The following is a 9,380-nucleotide window of genomic DNA, read 5'->3' on the forward strand; positions in this document are numbered from 1 at the left end:
ATTGCTGCATTTTCAATGATATTCTATTATGCACCTAAATAATGGGAAAGTACCTCATTCTGAGGTACATTTGAAGTAATTTGCCTTCTCATTGTTGTTTGATCCCGTTTGTTTTTTTTTGTTTTTTTTATCCTGAAGGGCTTGGAAATGTTTGGAAACTATATTTCTTTTCTTGTCAATAATTAGATGTACTTCATTAAATGAAGAGGAAAAATAACAGAATTGTTAGTTTCATTTATTGTTCAGAAAATATTAACAAAATAAATTAAGATTAATGTACCTGAAAGCAGATTTGTTGCACTGCTAACAGGTCACAGAAAATGGTTTACACCGGCAGGATGGCAGGATTAATACTATTACTAATACTACTCCCCCAGTTATGCACATAAAAATGTAAATTTACTAGCTCTGGGCAGTACTGCTCAGATTGAGAAACTTCTCACCGTGAGCCTCGGGCATGAATTCTACAAATCTATAAAACAAAACTTGCATTACAAACTGGGGGCATGGAGTTTAGAAGATGTGGTTGTTCCCCAGCAGGGCAGGACAAGAAAAAAAATATGCTTGGTTTCATTATGGGAAATGTAGGATCCAGTGTTTTTGGACCTGGAAACATACTAAAGATAAAAAGTCAGCTGCTTTAAATTGTACTCTTCTTTTTCTAATATGTCTCTGAATGCAGTACTAAATTGCTGGAGCATCCATTTAAGGTATGAATGTGAAATTCTAGCTAATTAAGGGTAAATGTAAAGGTTATAAAGGTTATACTACTGGCTAATAACTCATTCCTTACGCAAAAATATTACAAAAACAACTAATCAACCAACCAGTCCTTCGAACATACCTGGTTTTATACAAACAGCGGTATTCTCCATTGTCACTCATCATTGTTGGGTTGATAAAAAGATGAATTGCTTCTTTAGTGTCAACCGATAGATCCATCCGAGATAAATCCTCAGCGTTAGACACCACAGCAGTAGAGTACAAAGCCTGTTGGTGAAAAGAGATAATCAGATATTAAATGAAAAGACTTTGATGCCAGAATACAAACCGACAACAGCATATAATATTGACAAAGAAAGCATTTGACATATGTTCACTGTGAACTGTGGATAAAGGTTGTGTGAGAATCTGAGATCTGCTTTTCTGCCCAAAACAATGCGGTATATCTTTATTCTACCCTTCTTTGTTTTTTGGGCCTACCTACCTTAATCACCATCCTTTTGTTTTTAAGACTGTGTCTTCTCTTTGTTTAGTGTCATATTTATGAGTTTGTCGAGTGTTCCTGCCCGTCTTCTGTGTTTTCTATCCGTGTTTCTGGATTTTGTGTGAATTATTGGATTTTTCTTGTCTCTTAATAAACAATATAAACTGCATCTGTTTATAGAGGCATGAAATGCACAGTTTAAGCTCTTACCCCTAATATGCAGTCAAGGTATATAACTGCTTATAGTGTCTTAGAGTCTTTAGAACACCTCTATCTAGATAGATAGATAGATAGATAGATAGATAGATAGATAGATAGATAATTAATCTGTCTCTTACTCACATCAGACAATAGATTTAGGAAAAGATAATAGCATCTACAGTATGCATGATTATCCATCTGCAGTATAAAGTACCTCCTTTCCTGTTGACACTATAGGGCTGCCATTCTTGGTCCACCAGACCTGCAGATCATTGGGTGACTGGCTTCTGGAGATCTGAATATAGCATGCTAGATCCACCATGGTACCCACAGGCACCTCTAGGAAGTGGTCAACGCGGGGCGCTTGTCGGAGAAACAGAGAAAGTGGCAACAGGACAGCAGAAGAAGAAACAGCGATAATATTAATCGTCAATTCGCGATTGGGATACATTCAAAATATTGCTAACTTTGTCTTCAGATTACTTGAAGTCATGTTGTATTAGTTTGCCATGTTGTAGTTTGTCAGGACAGTCAGTAATGTAGCAGATTAAAAGGTAAGCATCAGAGCATCATTCTACAGCTCAGCAGTCCACAATGCGGTGGTGAATTGAGTCAGTTTAATGCAATGCAATTAGCATGGAAGGGACATAAACCTATCAATATCCAGCATCCACTGAATTGTCCCAAAACTGTAACATAACATCTGTTGTCCATCAGTGTCTAGTCAACATATTTGTATTTTTAAGTGGTTTGGTCCCCTGCCAATTTTTTTTTTATCTCAGTGAGACAATCAGGAGGAAGAGTAAGTAAGAAAGTAGTAAGAAAATACAAAAGTCTGTTCATTTGGAGGCTAGTTTATTCCCCTGCATGCTGCTCAGAGTAATCTCAGTCAGCGTCTCTCCCTCTCCTCTTGCACCATGTGCAAGCAGGCAGGAGTGAGAGTGAGTTACTATGGCAGGCAGACAACACAGGACGATACAGGGAGATAGAAAACATAGCGAGTGTCTACTTAGTCTTGCACATCCACGACAGTAACTGAGAACCACATCCTTCTCCCTCAAACTCACCCATGACTGTGAGCCATACTGTTGATATCGTTCTTCTTCTTTCCCACATGCACTCATACATGTCAGTGTCACTGAGCATCGCGTGCTGAAGGACCACAGACCAGTCTCCTTCCCTGAGCTTGTCTTCTGAGGGCAACTGGACCCGGCCCTGGAAGGAGTTATGGGAACTGTTAATCACAAGCCTTGCAGCCTGCTAAAGTGGAGTTCAAACACGGGCTGGTTTGAACTGAATTACAACTACAGTTAATTACAGTTCATGTATTGCTGAATTTTACTAGTTGCATCAACAATCTGTAGAAATAACGCAGACATCATTTACAATTTTAGGGCTCTATTTTCATGAAACCCGCGGTCCATCTCAACTCTCTTTCTCTTTAAACACAAGTTTCCATGGTTATAATGCAACAGTCTGGTGGTTGCACAAAATTCACTGTCCTCTCTCCACTTCATGGCTATCCACGTAGCCGTGTGGAAGGGCAGGGAGATCCCAGAACAGAGCCATACTGCCAAACATAACTTACTGCGGCGCAAATATCAGTTTCTTTGATGAAAGTCTAAAGTTCTAGACTAAATTAAAAAGACAACTGTCGCGCTGATCTGGCAGAGGTGCGCCTGTCTCCCGTGTGCCCGCCTCCTCCTGCATGCCGTCTCACCTGCGTGCCGCCCCGCTCTGCATCGGCAGCCGCGTGTGACCGTGCGTGCGCGCCCTGGCGCACCCTCGACCAGGTGAATTAGATTGAGCAATCAGAAGCTCGCACACACTTCAATCAGCGGGAGCATATAACGCAGTCATTTGGCTGGTGGAAAGGGACTGACACGACGGAATGAGCAGCACACATCCACTGCGGGGAATGAGACTTTTGATTTGACGGGCTATCGGTAAGCTCACTTGAATGTTGTTTAAATCTTTTCTGTTTAGGTGTTAATATGGGTGTGTTAAAGTTGTCGCTGCATGGTTGAAGAGAGGGAGAAACTATGTTCAAATGCATGGATATATATGGTTAAAATGTGTGGGTTTTCCACCTAATTTGTGTAAAAGAATGCTTAAATAGTAAGCCAAAATTGTTTGTTAAAGATTAATTAAAATGCATAATTAGTTTGGTGAAATGTGAAGAATAATATTGAATTTAAATATACTTACCGTTTTTGAAATATTTACCTTGACTTGTGTTTACTGTGGAAATACCTGTTTTATTCAAATGCTTTTTATTTCTGTGTTTAAAGGGTTTTCACCTATACTGTTCAACTCCTGTTCAATTATTCAAATAAATTATTCTGAGTGAAATCCGAAGTCTGGTCCTTGTCAAGTGTGGACACCTCGCAGTTAAAAGAAACACTTGACAACAACACTAACCTGAAATTTGTCCCCAGGTCTTTGCTCCCCTCCCACCAGGAATGCCACATCCTCTCCCATCGCCTCCCAATGGACACTCCCTTCCTGCCCTAGGTAGGCTGAGCCGTTGCAGGGCAAGATGGTTGACTCCCCGTACTCCACCTGAAGGTTCACCATCTGCGCTATATGAACGGCTGGAGAGAGGGAAGGGGAGCATAAAAAAAGTTTTAAAAAAAGAACAATGGGAAAATGAGGATACAGATATTAGAATGAGGCCGAAAGAAGGTGAAGCAAAGACAGAAAAGAAGATAAAAGGAGTCATGGGAGTAAAGAAAATGTGATGGGAGATGTCTATTTGTGATGTGCAGGATTGATGGGAAGTCCTTATTGATCAAGTTTGTCCACATGCTTGAGGTCTTAACAGGCACTTGGACACTGTGGCAGTTTCAGAGTCACTGTATAAATACCAAAAGTGTGGGTGTTACAACAGACCAACTGTCTCTACACTTTGATAACTAGTTGCTAGTTAGCCAGCTAGGCAGGTACATGTGCAGCCTTGTTAACTACAAAAAAGGAGATGTTAGTTTCTGTGTTTATTTATAGCAGCTAGTTCTTTGATTAGCATTGTTGTGCTAAATGTGGCTACATCTATCAGCCTTTGTTGAGCTTGCTTCCTTGACTGAAGCTTGATTTATACTTCTGCGTCGTCTACGCTGTAGGCCGCACGTAGCCATCGTGAACCTTTAAACTTGTGCTTGGTGTCTTTCAAATGGATCGAATTTCTGATAGTGAAACGAGTCATTTCACAGGAGTTGTGATGCGCAAAGAAATTGATCCACTGTTTTACAGCTGCTGGTTCGGCTGCTAGTAAAATTGACTACAAGGGACAGAGGAAATGCCACATCCACATGCTACCAAGCCGACCAATCACAGTTCTTGCAGGCCGCATCGCTGTGATGTAAGTTACATTTTTGGGTAGGTGTGCATCAGGCTATGGCATAGATTTGTATAAATCAGGCTTTAAGAGGTGTGTGGCAGCATGTGATTGGCTGAAAGGTGAGAGGGAAGATGATTACACCACTGCCTTTAAAAGGGACATCATGAATAAACAGACTTCATGTGTCTATTTTTATTTGAAGTTATGTCATAAAAGCCCATTTCAGAATTGCAGAATTTATACTCACCATTGCACACCCCTCCACTCTGAAGACACAGCAACATCCCCAAAACACACAAAGAAACACCTTGTCCCTCCTCCTCCTCCTACACTGCAGCCCCATTCAGGATCAGACTGCTTTTAACTCTTTATCAAAAACAGAATCCAGGAAAGTAAAACAAACCAACATCTTTTTATTTGCACCATCTCGTCATAGTTAAAGGAACATTAAATATTTTAGCACTAAACATTAGTAATACTAATGGATTTCTTTTGGCAATTTAGACTCACTTTTAAAAAGTTCATAACTTTGAAAAGTGGCTCTTCGGCATGGAAAAATAATCCTATGCAAATTTATTTGAATTTCTATTGTAACTCTTTCATAAAAGTAACCAAAGTCGGAAGTGCAGCAGATATAAACCACTTCCAACTGTTTCATATCTTAGTGATGACAGATTAGCAGGCCTCTCTCTAACTGTAAACATTAATCTGTTGGATTTTTGAATGAAGTTCGGCGTACTGTTCTTACCGAATGTTGACGAGATTAAATAATCCTCTGAGGCGGGATGATTGCAGCTCTGATGGTCCCACAGCTCTGTGTGTTTTAAATAACCGCAGGTGCCTCCTGTCCTGTCACCTCTCTCATTACAAGGCAGCATTTAAATCTCAACTGCACCACATGCTGCCTTCAAGTGCTGTGGGAAATGTTGAAATAACATGGCAAATCGGTCAAAGACATGTTAGCAGGTAGATATTAATACCTGGCAGATGGGCAGAAGAGTAGCACACATTGATTTATTCATTTAATTCATTGTGGACTACAAAAAAAAATGCTATTAAGCTCATATTTCTTTTACAACGCTACTTGGTTAAACTGGCGTTTAAGTGTTTGGCCCCAGTGCCCTCAAGTGCCCCTGTCCTGTTTGTTAGTAGGTGTGTGACACTGGCAACGTGAAAATAGATACATAAACCTGTTGTTTATATAAAGTTCCATTTAACATACACCTGATTTCCTGCACTGCCAAACTCAGAGTAAATAAGGCCACACAAGACCTCCACATTGTGCTTAGTTGGCAACCTGGACTTGGGAACCGGACACCAAGAGGCACGTGGCAGAATTCGCACTTGTCCATACTGGGGAATTTGAAGTTCACAGGAAGCATCTGTATTGCAGTTTTGGAGAAATGCGGTTTACAGTGCTGCAATTTGACCTCCATACACTAAACATAAAAGGATGGAAAATAATATAATGGAAAATAATCTCACAAATGAATGGAAGAATTAACCCTCATTAAGACTAATAGGGATTAATAGGAACTTCTGTTTCTTTCTAGTCAAGATGACGTCTTAATGAAGTCACTATAAACCACCGAAAGAAACTTAAACGGGTATTTCAAGGAAAGGATCTATCAGTGAGATATTGACATTCTGTTAATGCCTCAGACGTGAGCAAGATTTATATACATGTGTATATATTTATATATGCAGTACAGGAGTGAAAGAGGTTGTGTGTCACATAGATCAGATCAGTTTTCTGAAACATTAGATGGCACGAGGCCCGTGCTGCCTGTAAGTGGAGTTCCACCACATGTGAATCCACAGGAAGAGTGACAGCTGATGCGTTCAAGCTCCATGGGGAAAACGGCACACAAACTTGCACCATGCATTTGTGTCCAGTGGCGTTACTGTCTGAACTCTTAATATTATAGTTATGTATTTAAACAGCTTATGGAAGAGGATGAGGGCCACATGTGAAAAATGTATTTGGGTTCTCCGTTTAAAGGCAAAACTCAAATAAATTTATCACATGTGGCCCAAATCCTCTTCTGTACATATTGTTGTTTGGCTAGATTGCTACGCCCTAAACCATATTGTTTTTTTTTTTCTAAATGGGACCATATTTATTAAATGAACATCATGCTGTGTTGAAGAAGACTGGAAACTAATGATTGAGACCATAAACTCAGTAGGAAAATGTTTACTGAACATGATTTAAGGCACTTCAGCATTGACTTCACTTTTCACACCCGGGGGTTGTGCTTGTCCATAACACTTCTGCGAAGGTTCACAGAGACGTAGCTCTTCAGAGAAGCATAACTGTAGCTAAAGCATGCGTTTTAAATCTAGGTTTGAAAAGGAATCATCACTCCACCAGTGCCTCAGTGAACCATGAAATGCCAACAGCATACACCTTGATAGTGCGAGATGCTCTCCTGAGTGTAAGAAGGAAGGAAGTGTCAATCTCCCTGGATGTAGCATGAGCTTGGGTCTTGCTTCTTACTGCAACACCATTCAGAGAACAATTTTCATCTGGTTGTAGCTAGTACGCGTGGAAGTGGACCCGGTGTCGTTTAAGGTCTACATGACAGCATTGCCTAGCTCCTGCGAGAAGGACTGCCAAGTGGCCACACCCCAACCTGGAGAGTGGCTGGTTTTAGGTGCATCTTTATATTCCTCTTTCTCAGAATATTTACAAACACGACGTTAAATACGGTGATGAAATGCTTGCGACCATAGCATCCTGAACACGCCTAATCTCATCCAAATTCTGAGTCACATTTTGTAAAACAATCACAATAACAGCAAAATAACTAGTCACAAGTAACTCAAGCCTGCACTAAAGTACAGTGGTTAGTTATCAGCAGTCTTTATCATTCATGTGGGAAATTGTATCACTGTAATCAGATCTCTTGGCCTGATCGTTTATATACCTATGTCTCTATGGAAATAAATGCACACAGATGTCCACAACGGTGATGACAGAAAGGGCCTTTTTGTTAATGGTAATGTAGCTTATGTTCATACCATCATAAACACGTAGGAGCAGATTCAGAATAGTTTGAGTATCCTCGTGAATGAGTGCCTCTACACCTGTTCTGTTCGGTTTTTTGGAGTCAGCTCGGGCACATCCTTTGGGTGTGCCCAGATCTCAGTTGTCAAGTCTGGAGTCCAGGGCACTGGGCCAGACAATGCGGCATAGCAAAAGCTAAATGCAGGATCAGCAGCCAAGACATACAGTAGATGTTGCAAGAACAGTTGCAAGAAGTTGATTTTAGTGGAAACAGCATGCTTTAATAAATTTAGAGACATTTTGGATAAAATTTGTAATCGTCTTTAAGCCAAAAACATTAGGTTTAGAGGGAAGATGTTAAGTGAGTGTTTGAACAAAGGGGCGTTTGGCCTTCCACCTGATTTCACAGCATAAGATCCATAAGAACATGTACAGCAGGAAGTTTAGTGTGTGTGGTTTGGTAATAAGGACCTTAAACTGCTCGGCCCTCAAGCTTTTTAAGGGATAAAGTAAAGAAGCTATTAATGGACTGCTGTAACCCAGGGAATCTAAAAGATGTCGACTGAAAGTGGACATTTCTTCATGGACTAGAACACTCAATGAGCAGTATATTAACATTGGGGTTGCGTTGGCCAGACAGACGAACTTTATCTGGTGAAACTATGGATATTTAGTGTGGGTTTGTTACTTTGGTTTTTAGGGATGTTTAAGTCACTTATTTGAGAAATAAAGGGGATTGATTTCATGAATCTCTGTATAATTCACCTTGTTTTTTTTACTTTGATGCAAATATAGTATGAATTATGTATTGTACATTCTGTGTTTTAAAGTCTGACTAACACTCTGATGGGAACCCCTCTCTCCAGACAGCAGAGGGCGCTGCTGCTTGTTCAGTGCAGGGGGAGTCCGGAAAAAGAGCAGGATGTCTGAGCACAGCCTGCTTACAGCTCTGATACAACATGTTTTTTTAATGCTGTTCTGCAGCTTGAACTCAATTTAGGTCAGTCTCAATAAAACATTCCCCACTGAGTTGGATCCTGTATGTAAATGGGTGAAAATGAATGAATTGGTACTGTACAATAACAAAATAAAATGTATGGTATTTGGTAGTAGAAATGCTCCTGCTAACACCACTGTGCTCAACTTGTCATTAGATGGGACATCAGGGTCACCAAACATTAGATCATTTACTGTCTTGGTCTGGCCAGACAGATCAAATTGTTTCTATGACGGGAAAGGGCAAGTGTTCTGCATGTGTTCCACCTTCAGTCATGAATGTTCTTGTTCTGTCATACCTGGAATACTGCCCAATCATCTGGTCAAGCGCTGCGAAGAAACATTAAAAAAAGATTGGTCAAATTGCATAGAACAGATGAGCTAGATTAGTTATTCATTGTTCTTTTCGTGCCAATGTGTGTGAGATGCAAAAATTTATATCATATATATTTTATATTTAAATGTTCGTTCTTGATATTGGAAAAAATTATTTACGCAAAGTTCACTTACCAGATTTCTTTTTGAACTTTCAGCTGCATGTTGGGTTTCATGATTATTGGACAAACTACATCTGCTGCTGAGGGAAAACATGGGCTGAACATTTTATTTGTAAATGAATATATAAAAAG

The sequence above is a fragment of the Micropterus salmoides genome, unplaced genomic scaffold, assembly GCF_014851395.1.
Source record: "Micropterus salmoides isolate LMB-PRFRI ecotype aquatic unplaced genomic scaffold, ASM1485139v1 Ms_hic_scaffold_1, whole genome shotgun sequence".
Lineage (NCBI taxonomy): Eukaryota > Metazoa > Chordata > Actinopteri > Centrarchiformes > Centrarchidae > Micropterus > Micropterus salmoides.